Below are 15,041 nucleotides of genomic sequence, written 5' to 3'. Positions count from 1 at the left end.
TGCCACGCTTTCACAACGATATCCCTATTTCGACCCAATCGGATTTCGTGTTTTCCCTTTTTTGACCAATCAGATTACACCTTTAGCAGCTGTGGGCGGGTCTTACACATCCCTACCTTTTTATTATGACGCTGCTTTGTTTACAATCCCACAATTCCTTGCGCTCTCGCTCTCATCTATATTTCATGAGCTTCTGCAGGACGTCTGTCAGGAGCCCCCCACCCTTTGGAGCCCACCAACCCCTCACCTCCTCCCACACCCCCGCCCTTTTTGTCTGCTTGAGCTAAACAAAGGCCCTCTCCTCTCCAGCGATCTTATTAGCGTGGCACGAGTATAGTGGTCCCTAAGTGTCTATTTCACGCCTTCAAATGGATTTTAATGAGGAGAATGAATGTCGCCTGAGCGTTAAATTGTCTGATGTAGATGATTAGCAAAACAAGGGCCTTGAAGTGAGCGGTATGTGTAGTGATAGTCCCTAGTGTTTTGGGTGTCAGTGCTGGGTTACGTTGCTTTTGTAAAAACGTTGACCAAGAACGACTGCAACTCAAATTGACTGAAATTTCAAACTTCCTCTCGAAATTGAGGGCAAGACTCGATACTCAATACTGATTCTGATACAGCAATGATAATGACAAAAACGTAGAATGTGATTTTCCACATTAAATGGTAGTACTTTCTTTTATTTTACCACAGTTTTATGATCGAACCATCTCTGGTCCCATCTGCCGTCACCAACACTTAATACATTTTTGTAGCCAAATCAATATTAATCCCGATGTCCCCAGCCAGTAGTAAAGTCCTGGTTTATGTTTTTTACATTTTTCTCATTGTCTCAAAATCCAAAGCGCCATCTATTCCCCTCTATTTTTACTAAGCAGGTTGTCATAGTGACTGTTCTTCTTTACTTTCTTAGAATTTAAGGCTGAGAATCTAAAGGCATTGGACAAACTACCCAAAAAAATGTACGTTGAATTTGTTTAAAAGTTTGTTCTGAAATGGAGCAAATGACTTAAGTTACACATTTTAACAGTTCGACTCATTATTAAAGGTGCATCATGTAACTTTTTTGATGCGTTTTCCATCGTCAGCTTGTCTCCATGGTAATTTGCCTTTATTGCTTTGCCTGAAATCTTCCACATAATTGCATTAAACTTATGTAACGTGCATTTATTCAATTATAAGTGTTTTATCGCTTGAAAAACTTTTTTTTGCCATTATTGTGTCAGTTCAGGGTTTATTTTCTGCCAAACTGAAGTTTTTTTTAACATGATGTTCCCTTCCGTTCAACCTTAAATCAGACTTATTCTGCAAAATAGACTTTCCTCTCAACCTTTAGTCGCCTGAAGTTGTATGTGGAGTGATTCGTGCATGTTTGAGCAATCTATAATCACTTATTTTCTAGACGCCATATTGCCGGTCATGCCCATTTTCATCTCCACCCGTACACGCCCACTGTGACGTACTTACTTCCTTCTCCAATTTTATTTTCTTAATCGATGATACATGTAGGATTTGACACAGCAGCGTTGTCATTTTGGTACAAATGAGGAAAAATACGTGGCTCGCTAGCGTGCAGTTATCCATAGGAGGTTGAGTCGTTTTGATATTATGATTTAAAATGTGCATTATAACATAATTATCCACGGGTGCAATAGATTATAACTATACTGCACACACAAGCACAATACGTCTACTTTCAAACCCTTTAAGACCCCTTCAAGGTTCAAAATATAAAGGGTTTTTATCTGTTATAAAGTTACTGGAATGTCCCCACGCCCTCTAAAGTCCCAGCCCTGATTTGCCCTGTACAGTTGAAGTCTGGATTAGTGTGGGTCCTTTGTAGTGGTCTGGTCCTGGACTATGGAGCTGTATATGATCCTGTGGTGGTTTTTATGTGGCACAGGGGCAGACAGAGCAGACAGAGCAGTGCACTATGTTACACAGCTCTACAGTGACATGCGTTTGTGTTATAGGAACTATCTGCAGCCGTGTGTCGGGGCTGGGGACGTATGAAAGGGCTCTTTGATGGAGGCACCACCGAGCGTGCTCACAACTGCACAGGGGGGGAGGGGCTTGTCCGAGGCTATAAATAACATGATGAAATGATAAAGGGTGTGGCCTCGTGTGTACTTTGTTGATGTTTAATAATGGCAGGTCAAAGGTCATGGAGATGTGATTTGGCAAGAATTTGAGTTTTCCGGTTACATGCAACACTTTGAGGACTTTTATTGTGTTTTAAATTGTTAATCACTGTAGCAACGGTCCTGTTTTTTTTAAATCTTTCTAAAATCCACAGATGTTCAACTATATGTTCATAAAAATAAATTTTTAAATTTGTCAAAAAAAGTGAACTTGTCTACATCTAATCTTATGTAATGTAGATGGTAGACGTATTGTAAGTCATCATTAGATTTAAATTGTACGATTTGGTTCCATTTATTCCTTTATTTAAGAACATTTAAGAACATTTAACACCAGGTACAAGAAAGTCACGTGGCTGTTTATATGGTTTTGTATAAAAAAGTGAAGTCACCTGCACGATTCCATGGAAATAAAAAGTTAAAGCCATACTGCAGAACATTCTCCATGGAAATACATACATTTTGCGCCATGCTATGGAAGATTTAGCCAAAGAACCAACATAAGAATCAGGTTTGTGGAGATGCAAGCCTCCTCACATAAAGAGGTTTTTCACTGCAACAAAAACCACTGATCTATTTTTTTTATGCTAAAATGTTCCATAGTGTGTCTTTAAGTTTGAATGTTCGAATAGCATTTAAAATATGTCTCAAAAACAAGGCAGGATTACAGATTTGTATGACATGTGGTAGTTGTTGGTGCTTGGTTCTGATGGATTGCTAACATATGCTACGTGACTTGTTTACAGTGAATATACATATGTACAAATAAAAAACAGAAGTATTGCATTTGGCAGGAAATACTGTCACATCTGTACACATAAAATTTACCACATAAACACAGCTACGCTAAGCTCATTATAGCAACAATTCATTTCATATAGATCATTTACGATTGCATAATTTGCTAATCGAATGACATCACTCTTCAGGACATGCAATGCCGCGGTTTAAGCCGATTGTATTCTTGGGAAGAACTTTCTCGACTCTCCGCAGTAATGAGCCACGTCACCGGAGAAGCACATGACTAAAAGATGAACCACTATACCACCGTGCTGCCATTTCATTAGTGCTCCAACGTTAGCGCGCTACATCACTCATTCGGCTCCCCTTGACCCCGTTAGCATGCTGGCTAATGTCCGCCAGACCACAGTTTGTTTCCGGATTGGTGACAGCTTGGTGAATGCTAACGCTACATGCTAAAAGGCGCATTTGTTTGGCTAGTCCAGGGGTTAGCAGCGTGGGGTCGGAGCCCGGAGGAAAGAGGAGGCGCTGGGGCTTTGTACAGCTGTCAGTGCGGGACAGGGCGGCTAACACGGAGCTGCGCGGAAATGTCAAATTGTAAACAATAAGCTAACTGGTGTGATGCGTGTCGGAGGTTAGGCCAACAAGTGAATGTTAGAATTGTAAAAGCTGGAATGCAGAAGACAAAAGTTGGGGCAGTTATTAAAGAGGAGCATGCTAGAGTAGTTAGCACTTTTCGTTTGTAAATTTAAGCTAGTTTGGATTATAAAAATACACTTTTACTGTCTATTAAAGGTTTACTATGTAACTTGTCTAGTGGGATGGGGGGCATCTGCATGTATCAGCGGAGATATTGTTGGTTTACATGCAGTCTTACTATGAGCCTCCTCTCCGCAGATCTGACCTGTAATTTGGCCTGGTGGCATCAAGAGTACTATGGAACATTTGGGTTCAAAATACAGTATATTACACTAGTAACACTACATAGACCATGATCCTTTGCCACATTTCAGTACAGACAGCATCCAATGATTACATTTATTTACAGGTGTGAGTCCTACTTGGTGGATTTAGAGTGTCTTGCCTAAATAAACACAAGCAGTATGCAGTGCTTGTAGTGGTGATGCAACCGACAACTTTCAAGTTACTGGGCAAACATCTCTAACGACTAACTGCATTGAATTCCTCACTCTTTCAGCGTATATTTTTCTTGTAGAAATGTATTATTAAGGAACTACTCGCCGTATATCTGACCTGTAATTTGGCCTGGTGGTGTCACCTGTTTGTAACATTCCTGGCTAAATTGCATAATCTCCACTATCTCCATGGAAACAAAGAATGGTATTACACTCATCTGCGTACTGTGCACCTTTAAGGACTCTCTCTGATCTGAATGGTCACTACCTAAACCCCAGCACCTGCAGCTAATCATGAATCAGTGCTAGTGCAGCCTCTGCAGCTCAGTGAGTGAATTCTGGAGCTTCACATGAGGCCTGTCCATGTACTGAAAGTGAGATAAACTTGTATGTGTCCTCTGTCCGCAGGTTAAATCTCTGGACACACAGGTTCAGTTGTTATTCTAGTACATTTTTTAAAACTGCAGTTTTAAAGTGTACAGGCTACATACAGTTCCTTTCATTCTGAATTTGAATAAATGAGCTATAAATATTATTAGGCTAGCGATAAAAAATCCTGCCCTTTTTCCTGACATTTTACTTTGAATTAATGTGTTGCTCAAATGTACTACAGTACCATCAAACTTGTGTTTATGTTGCTTTCCTTTTCCTTATTTTTTTTTCCAAACAACAAACAATTACTTTTCTCACTCATCTGCCCATGTTTATATGACAAACTTTCGCAACTCCTTGAAATGTGATTGCATAATGAGGATGGTTAACCGGTGTGTGTGTGTGTCTGTGTGGTAGAGCTAACATTACAATACCACAGTGTGCTCCCATAGGACGGCCCAGACTGTGGCACTGACTATGTCCTGGAATCCCCCCACAACCACTTTAAAAACCACTAGTGATGACAGGGATTTAAGTTGAAACTCTGCTCTCTATTACATTACAATCACAGAAACGGGCATACCATTTTTTTTTCATGTAATGGAGAAACATCTTTTTAGGTTCAAACCAACTGGAGTTCACCATTGAAGTTGGCAACCCAAGTAAGAGAGGGTTAGTCTGCTTTCTGATTGTCTTGAGAACCAAAACACCAAATTATAACGAATGAATTGGACATCATTTGCCAATGTTTTTGTAATTAAGAATGAATCGGCATAACAATTTTTAGTTGTAAAAGCTAACTCTCTTATCTGGGGACTTGGATAAAGTTTATGACATTTCAAACCAAAATTTTATATCCAGTTCCTTTAACCAATTTGACAATTTTTCCCCCAAATGTCAAACTGTATGTTCCCCATTTCTCCCTTGCGTTAATAATTGCATAATCCTAACTTTTTCTTTCTAAATCCCCCCCCTCCTCTCCCCACTCACTCCTCTTACTTTCATATTTGCGTTGAAGGCATGTCCACTTCCTGTTCCTCGGCGATGGTTCATGTTTTGGGTGCCTCCCCTGTGGTGCAGTGGGAGATGTGGAATGCCTGGGTCCTGGAGCCAAGGTAGACCAGTGCTGTGTGTATTTGGATAAGGTTACCTGATCTTCTCCCTCTGCGCGCCTGCTTGGCTAATGTCATGTAGCCTGTGTGAATGGGGCTTTTGGACAGGGAGAGGGACATGGGAGAGTGAACAGAGACCTGAGTGTGAGGACGGGCTGAGCTGCTCTGAATGGAAACAGATGTGTGATTGGTTGGATAAGCTCAAGTACTTCTGGTATTACTACTACTACTATTACTACCACTTACTACTACTACTATTTACTACATGTGGGAAAATGTCCATGAGGCTGTGCAATATAACTGATCTGAATGGTCACTGCTTAAACCCCAGCACCTTCAGCTAATCATGAATCAGTGCTAGTGCAGCCTCTGCAGCTCAGTGAGCGAATTCTGGAGGTTCTGAGATTTCACATGAGGCCCGTCCATAAACTGAGAATGAGACACACCCTTATGTGTCTCTATCTGCAGTTTCAGGTTCTGGACACACAGGTTGTTATTATTGTAGTAAATTATTCAAAACTGTAAGAACACAGAAATCATACAGGTTCTTTAATACCTGAAAAAAAGCATAATATGTCTTCTTTAAACTTATTGGGCGGCAGTTGTGTTTGTCCACTGTTCAAATCCCTCTCTTGACATAAACATCATTGGTTCAGCAGTCAGATCCAATGTCCCACAGGTTTGCGGCGCGATTCCAGCTCCCACAAATGAATACTGTGGTTATGTCCTTGGGCAAGACACTTAACCCCCCACGCCCCCAGTGTCTGTGTACACTGATATATGAACGTGTGCGTGTGGTTCTTTGATGTAAAGCGATTTGAGTGCCTTGAAGGTGACCATTTACCATATAAATAATTCACTTTCATACATTACTTGACCCTTAAACACAGACATTGCCCACTCCTGTGCCGTTATTACGACAAGTATATGAAGCCCAACTCACTCTTTGTTTGATCACACACAACCCCCCAGTCAGCAGAACTCAATGTCAGTGGTGCTTCAGTTACCTCTGTGGGGGGTGGGGAGGGCAGTATCGACGGGATGCCCTCTCCACGGTCAATAACACGCACATATACACACGCACACATATATATATATACACACACAAGTATATAATTAAACAGTGACCTTAAGCTGAGCCAGAGCGCAGAGCAGACTGAGCGTGGCCTCCTGTGGTCACCATGGAGACGGGCAGGACCACATCTGTTTACACACGTACATCTGTAGGCTGGCTCTCCATTATGTCATCAATAGAGGACTAAACAATGTGATTAATCATGTGAGGCCTTGTTGATGTTGAAGTTGAATAGCTCATTGTTACATTGTTGTTTTGCAGGTGATGTCCCTATGAAATGTTTACATGAGCTCATTTTTTAATTTTAGATTTTGTTATACTTTTTATGAAGGTGTTGTGAATGATGTTTATTGCAAATCAATGAAAACAAAAATTCAAAGTAAAGTAAATTTTGCTGTGATAACCTATAGCAACTGATGTTTTGGTTGGGATGTGTAAAGTCATTTTGATTATATTTTTGTAAGAAATATCACTATTTTTCTACATAAATACTTATAGATTTTTTTAGATCACAAAACATTTAAAATAGAAATACTTAAAGACCTATTGTGCCTATATGTGACCTATATTGATCTATGACCTAATAAAAGAAACAAGTCCTTTGCCATCCGCCTTAGAAAACTGAGGTGCCCAATGGGAGCTGACGTTACCGTAAATGTCATCACAACAAAGCGCCCCCCTATGGTTAGCTGCAGATCACACTAGCGAGTAGCAGATTTATTTTTTTTCCATTTGTACCAAAATGACTACACGACGCTGCCGATTTCTACATGTATCACTGATTAAGAAAATAAAATTGTCGAAGAAGTAAATAGGTCACAGTGGGCGTGTCCCAGTGGCGGTGAAAACGGGGTAAATTGGAGCAATGGCGTCTTGAATACAGAAGAATAAATATTACTCAAACATTATTCACTCTAAATACAACTTTGAGAGGGTAAACGAGAATGGAAACAACTATAACATGATTAAAAGCTCTGAAAAGTAGATTTTTCAAAATAGGTCCACTTTAAATCTTAATCTTAAATTAAATCTTAACAATACAACAAATCAAATGATCAGTAAAGGTCTAAAACCCAATATTTACAACAACAACTTAAAACACAAAAAAACTATGAATGAATAAAGCATAGTATGATTTTTTTATTTTTGTTAGAACAGCAGATAACAAAATTCTTTCACGATCATGTGAGTTGCATCAGACCCGTTATCCCAGAGTGCCCCATCACTCACACCATAACGCACACAAACAACAGCAATGCACCATGGGAAGTCTAGGTCAGGATATGACAAGAATTCCTACTGGAGTTCAAACATCCCCTGCACTGCAACAATAGTGTCCATTCTGTGTGTACTGTGGCCAGGCTAACGTTGTTTAAGCCCAGAGTTTTGGCTGCAGGCGCAATCCAGCAACAAGCATTAGCATTGATCAGCGTTCATTATTGATGAGGTCATATGACATGGGTCGAGTCGGGACAATGGCATCAGATGGTACCCTTGATATTTGGTGGGAATATTTTAAGATGTGGTGCATTGGGGCAGTATATGGGCGACAGTAGCTCAGTTGGTAGAGCGTTTGTCCACTGATGTGAAGGTTGGCAGTGCGATTCCAGCTCCTATAGATGAATGCTGTTGTTGTGTCTTCGGGCACGACACTTAACTCACCTCGCCCCAGTGTCCTGTGTGAATGTGTGAATAGGTGAGTGGTTTGATTGCCTTGAAGGTGGAAAAGCGCTATGTAAAAATGTGTCCATGGACAATAACACAACTCTGCATGTTTTTGTTTGAAATATCCCAGCTAAAAGCCTGCCCTCTACTGGCAATTTGATGCGTTTCTCAATACAACCAGGATAAGACACTGAAAACATGTTTAAATGTTGTTTCATAAGTCGACCCAGTTTGATTTTAAACCCTTTAAACCCCGAGTGTTGCCTCCAGGCTCTGTCTAAAAACAAAGTGTAACCATTGATCACCATTCATTATTGATTTATTTATGTGAAATAGTGCAGATCGAGACAGTGACATCAGATGCTCCCAAGGGCGCGGCTGATTGGAGCACCCAGCTGTTCTCCCTTGGGTGCTAACTGACACACATTCTCTATGCTAGGTGTTAATGGGATTTAGGTTGAAAATACATGTTTGTTTATATGTGTGTGGGTGTGTGTGTGTGTGTGTGTGTGTGTGTGTGTGTGTGTGTGTGTGTCACCTCCAGGAAATGCTGGGATGTGGTGTTCTCATGGTTTCCTCCCTGCTTCAAAAATGACTTATGCCCCCACACGCCCACAGTGAAGCAGATGTACTAAATCTAAATGCTATTTTGTCAGGGTGAGGAAAACAAATATTGAAAGTGAAATAATGCGGTTTAACCTACACTCTATTTTAAGTAGCAGTTCAGTTATGACAAAAGGGAGAGAATGCGGCACAGAGTGATGCATACTCACACTGGGGATTGGTCATTGGTGCAAATGTGCTCCATCTGGGATTATGTTGTTTTATAGTAAAAAAAAGTCACTCCCCCTTCAGATTCTTTTTTTGTTTTAGGGACATTTTTGTGAACTAAAAATTATGTTTAATGATCAAAAACATTGTAAATTTGACATCACCTGCTCCATTAGCCTCGCCTTTTATGTTTGTATGGGACTTTGCTTAGCATCTCCAGCACATTGTAAACAGTTATGCGTGTTCAGACTCAGTGCTAATGCTAACTTTCTGAACTGTATAAGCAGAGCATGTAGATTTGAACAGATGCTCATTTTCTTCTCATGAGAACCATGTGGCAGCAACAATAACAATACGAAACAGAAAGTGTTTCCACTGTTTTACGAGGTGTGGCTGTACATTTACAATATCACATCACACATCATGAAGCAGGTCTAAGAGCAGGCTAATCGCTTCCTGTTGGGCAGACAAAACATGTTTACAGATTTTATTATTTGACAATGAGTTTTAGGTAAAGTCTGTGTGAGAAACCCCCGAGAGCCATACAACTGACAATGGATGAAACGGGATCATGATTTATGCTCATGTGTTAAAACCAGGAATAGTGAAGCAACAGACTCTTCGGATAGGATGAGCTGTGCATGTTTACAGTTTTTATTGTGTCCATCTGTGTGTGTGGGTGTGTGTGTGTGTAGGAGGATCCTCTTCTGCTCAGCATAGTGTTATCTTGGTGAGCTCCCACACAGCGGCAGGGCCACAGGAACTCACAGCTCTGTCCTTGACTCTGAGCATCAATGTCTCCTGTTATTTTGTGTGTCTGCATTTTAGTACATCGAGATACAGTTTTAAAGTAGAGCGCACTGCTAGATGTAGATACTTTATAACACAGAAGTGTCCTCTGGTGAAGTGTTTTATTTGTGTAGTCTGTAACATGTTGTCAGTGACATCCACCTGCAGCATCCTGTCCACTGCCTCATTTTAGCGTGACTCTGCAAAAAGCCCCATAGCGTCACTACTTCCTGTCCAATTTTATCTCTAACAGTGTGGTTGTTGGGTGCTGTTGTGCACAGAGCCAATTCTGATGCTGTTGTAGGGTGTTCCTAGTTTGCAGGGGTAATTATTTTGTTGAACCATTTTCAGGAAAAAAAAAAATCCCCTCTTCAACAAAATTCTATGACATCATTTGTACTCTAAGATGGGGAAAATATCCTACTGGAAAAGACCTCAAATTGTCTATTGAGGTTCATTAGTTCTCAGGTAAACAGAGTAGCTAAAAGTTTAGTCAAGTAAGGGTAAAGTTACTTCAAAATATTACTCAAGTACAAAGTATTGATTCAGGAAGTTACTCAAGTTAAAGAAAAAAGTATTTGGAAGCTACTGCTCAAGTAAAATAACTGCCTAGACATAACATGAGATTTTTAAATTGTTGAAAATACCAGATGTGGTGGATTATTTAATGTTTTGTTCTTCAAAAGGATAGACACAAAAATGAGAAACTAAATTATATCTGAAGGAGCGCTGCGAGAAACACAAATGTTCGAATCATTTCATATTGTCAACATAGCTTTTCTCGTAGACTTGAGTAAAGGTTTTGGTTACTTTGCACACTGTGAGGAAGAGTACTCTTACTTTATACAATATTTGAAGGTGTCTGGAAACTGCTCTGAGAGGTACAGTTTTATGAAAAAGTTACTCAGGTAAATGTATCAGAGTACTATGTTCTTCTGACTTGTCTGCACCCACCTGTAAACCCATTTTCTTAGCTAGCATCTATCTAGCGCAGGAAGAGGAAGCCCACACACATTTGCACACACGTAAGTACATTCCCGGGCCGTTCCAAGTTGTCCAGCGTGCAGTCCAGGAGGAAGCGTTGCTGGGGGAGATAAGACACTTTAGCTCCTCACAGCTCCTCCGGGAGACGTGGGTTTATAGAACAATGAAGATCTGGACATCTCCTCCTCTTCCTCAAACACTTCCTCGTCATTCCAAGACAACAAAAATGCATGTTAGGAAGGACGTGCCATTTCCTCCAAAAACATCCTATAGCGCAATGTATGTAAATGGTTTAAAAGATGTTAGCGGGGCATGCAATACAGAGTCGTTTCTTGTGCATGAGCCGTTGGAGCACAGTGGACAGCAGTAGCTCAGTCGGTAGAGTTCGCTGATCTGAAGTTTGGCAGTTTGTCTGTGTACACTGGTGTATGAATGTGGGGGTGTGTGGTTCCTTGTTGTAAAGTGTTTTGAGTGCCTTGAAGGTGGAAAAGAAAAAAAATGTGAAAAAGTGACTTTGATGCAGTGGTTGAAGGAACTGGATGTGACTAGATGTAACTTTGGTTAGAACTATCTGTCCACATGTAGTGCTGTGTTCCAATTTTAGACCTGGTTTGGCCTTAGTTTAGACCAAGAATAGTACTGTTATAACAAAAACAACAGTGTAGATCTGGTGGTAAAAAGAAGGCCAAATGAGAACCACTGATTGTGTTACTATGTGATCTCATAGTTTGATCGGAGAAAGTACTGTTATTTTGTGTTAAGTAACAGCCTATTGTCTAATAATTTTTTATGTTTTTTTGTTTTATCATTGTTATTTTGATTAATATTGAGTATCAAGCCTATTCCTTAGTATCAAAATAGAGCTTCAAACTTTTCGTTGGGCCTAGGATCCGGTTTAGTGTTTAATTAATCTAATAGGCTCTGTGCACCAACGCTAGCTATCTCACTGTATCTCAAAGCGAACAGTCACTTTTATTAAAATCTGAAAACATAAAATAAACAACTTACTAAAATTCAAAGTAATTAAAATAAATACTACGCGGTTGTTTTTAAATTCTTCAGTTTGTGATGGTGTTTTAATATTTATTATGGTTCAAAATTACCCTTAGCGTTAGCATTGAGACAAACACATCCCTTTCTAAACACAGAACTGTCCTCCGGTGAAGTAATAATTTTATTTGTGTAGTGTTTTAACATGTTGTCAGTGACATCAACCGCAGCTCCCTGTCCACTGCCTCATCTTTAAATATTTAGCATGACTCTGTAAAAACCTCATGGAGATAAAATCTGACAGGAAGTAGTGATGCTAACAGTGCCGGGCGTTGTTGTGCACAGAGCCTATTGATACTGAACTAGTAGGGGATTACTATAGTATGACATCACTGTGCAAACTATTAGAAAAGTTAATTATTTGTCAAACGTGCTAATTTATATGTAGTTTCGTGACATTGCATATATATATATATATATATATATATATATATATATATATATATATATATATATATATATATATATATATAAAATATTATTTTAGAGATTTACTTCAATGGACCTAGTTGGGCTACTGTATAACTGTGTGTTATATGTGAAATATGTACTCCATGTGTCTATGTGAACGCTGCAGTTTAAAACTCTGGCCCAGATCTGGAGAACAGCTCTTGGGTTGATTTAAGCAGCGTTTAAAGATGGGTCAAAAGTATATCGTAACATTCATTTTTTTTATTGCAATATTCGTGGAAAAACTGAAACTAAAATTGGTCACTACACCCACGATTTCATGCTATTGCACCATGAACTCTTGGGAAAAGGACTCGCCCACCATCTCAAACTCCTCCTACTTCCTCTGAAATGGGGAAGAAAAGCGCATTCTCCTGATTCACACTTGTCCATTGAAAAGGGCCATGTCGCCATGGGGTCTGGGCCGTCTGCATTTCCACTATGATATGAGCACGTCGGAATGGAGCGATAAAGAGAAAGCCACTCCACACTGGCCCTATTGTCCCTATTGTCCCGTAGTGCACTTTGAGAAGGGGTCAGGGATGCTCGTATGAATGTGTGTTTGTTGGGTTCAAAATATGTTATCATTCCAGAGTGTGTCACGTCCTGTCTGGCAGAGCAGGTAAATGTCATGGAGTTTAAACTGGAAAGAACGTCATTTCAGAGAGATGACAAATGAGTAGTGTTGACATGGCGATTAACAGTTTAACCCAAATAACTCAAAATATTATATAAAACAGGAAGCTGAAATCTGTGAATTGATTGGTCCAGAGGTGGTAGTATTCACATTGAGTAACTTTTGAATAAATTCAGAGTTTTCAGACACTTATGTTGTGAGTATATAGTGCAGTGTAACAGTACTTGTTACTACTCTTCCTACTTCCTTCCACTGCAGCTATAGCTTCCTACTTCGCCTGCTCTCTAGCACACGCACACCAGCATTTCTTCTTAATGTTTTGCAGAGTAAAATTGTGACTCTTACTTCCCACAAATTTATTTTTGTCTTATGTAGTAATTAGGGCCACTAATTTTGTATTTGTCCTTTGCATTTGACCTATCCCAGCTCATGACAGATTAATACGTGTCACTATGAGCAGATTTATACACATGTATCAGTCTGGAACGACTCTTACTGAAAACCATCAGGAAAAGCCAAACTTCATGACAAATATTTGAATCTGATTGAGCGACGCGTCACAACAGCGAAACAAGCCAAATCAAACTGTTAAATCCACTTGAGAGAAAGTTTTGGTTCGTTTGGTCACTTGTTTCTGCATAAACCTCAGTGCTGTTTTGATTGGTCTGCCATCTTAACCTTACAGCAGGAGTTCACAAACTTACAAAAATCCATCTTGACAAATATTGTGATCTTCATACACAAGGTTACATTTGACCCATCTTTCAATGAAATGGGTGACAAGGGGATCAGACCTTGTTGTGGTTCTGTTCACCTGAGGACATGTTGTGTTGCATCAGTCTTTCCTGATCAAATTTAAGTAATTTTATTGACTGGTCCATTTCAAAACTTAATTATGAAAAATGAATGCTCCATTTGAGTTACTCCACCCACGACACTACTGCTGTCTCTAGGTGCATTTCTCCCCGATAAAATCTTAACATGTGCATTCCCCTGTGTCGACTGCAGCTGTGCGTTTGTTTGTCACACCCTCACGTCCCTTTCCTCCACTTTCATCTTTTCATGTGTCACTGATTTCACATAGCAGCACAGGAAATACTTATACACACAGTACTGTAATGTACACTCTTACTGTAGTAAACTGAGACAATAGTAACGGGCCTTAGGGGGATCGCAGAGTGCAGATGCAGCTGCTGGAGTCATAAGAGGTTTTATTTAGATCAGACAAAGGAAATTTCAATGTCTTCCAAGAACAATGAGGCAATGCACCAGCAGACGTCAACATTCTGAGCTCAAGTATAATCATAGACTTAAGGCCAGACGCTGCAGGTGAATAGGACAACATCTTTAATAGAAAGAAAACATTTTGAAACTTCTAGTAGTTCTTCTAGTAGTTTACTTGAATAAATGTATGAAAATATGTCTTGTGTATAAAAATCTCCTAAATTGGCCATTTTTGGGACATTCCAAACGAACATGAAAAGAACTAGGTTTAAATTTCTTGCTTCATTTTGTTAATATTTGCTACTAAAAATATACAGAGGAGATTTTGGATATCTTATTTAGAGATCTGACTGAAAATTTGCCTAAAAATTCAAATTTTGCCTAATTTTTTGGAGTTAAAAGATACTCAAGGAATTCCATGTCTGATTTATTAAAATTTTGTCAAAGTCTTGTTAAGTACAAGATTGCAAAGTTTGGTGTGTACAGTATAAGTGCTACTTTAATGGTTGGTCCTCATGTTATAACTATAACTCTATGGCTGCAAGTTAATTTTGGTGCAGAGTGGATACTTTCGTTTTTTACACATGAAAGACTGACCAGACCAGACTGACCAAAAAAGTAAAAAATATATATATATATATTTTTTTAAGTTTTGTCTGTAGTGTCTACTCTTTGAACTTGTTTTTGTCTTTTTTATAGTTTATTGGATAGATATAGAATCATTTTGGTGTGTAGACCCAGCAGGTGGGGATGTCATAATGGTAGTGGTGAAGAGGAGGAGGGGCAGGCTGAGGAGGCTGGTGGTTCTGCAGCTGCGATGGCGATGGGGGGAGAAGAGTTGTACCTAAAATGGCTGGAAGTGTGTTTATATGAATGGCTTGAGACGTGATTGGT

At 39.6% G+C, this 15,041-nt stretch overlaps 1 protein-coding gene across 2 annotated transcripts in view; it reads left to right on the top strand.

Annotated features, from left to right (window-relative positions):
• The window catches only part of sptbn1 (spectrin, beta, non-erythrocytic 1), a 144,999-nt gene that overhangs the window by 80,043 nt on the left and 49,915 nt on the right, over positions 1-15,041 (top strand). The window lies entirely within an intron of this gene.

Source organism: Periophthalmus magnuspinnatus, chromosome 15 (assembly GCF_009829125.3).
Source record: "Periophthalmus magnuspinnatus isolate fPerMag1 chromosome 15, fPerMag1.2.pri, whole genome shotgun sequence".
NCBI classification, from domain to species: Eukaryota; Metazoa; Chordata; class Actinopteri; order Gobiiformes; family Gobiidae; genus Periophthalmus; species Periophthalmus magnuspinnatus.
Note: the sequence above shows the minus strand (reverse complement) of the source record. Positions and strands in the feature narration are given on the sequence as shown.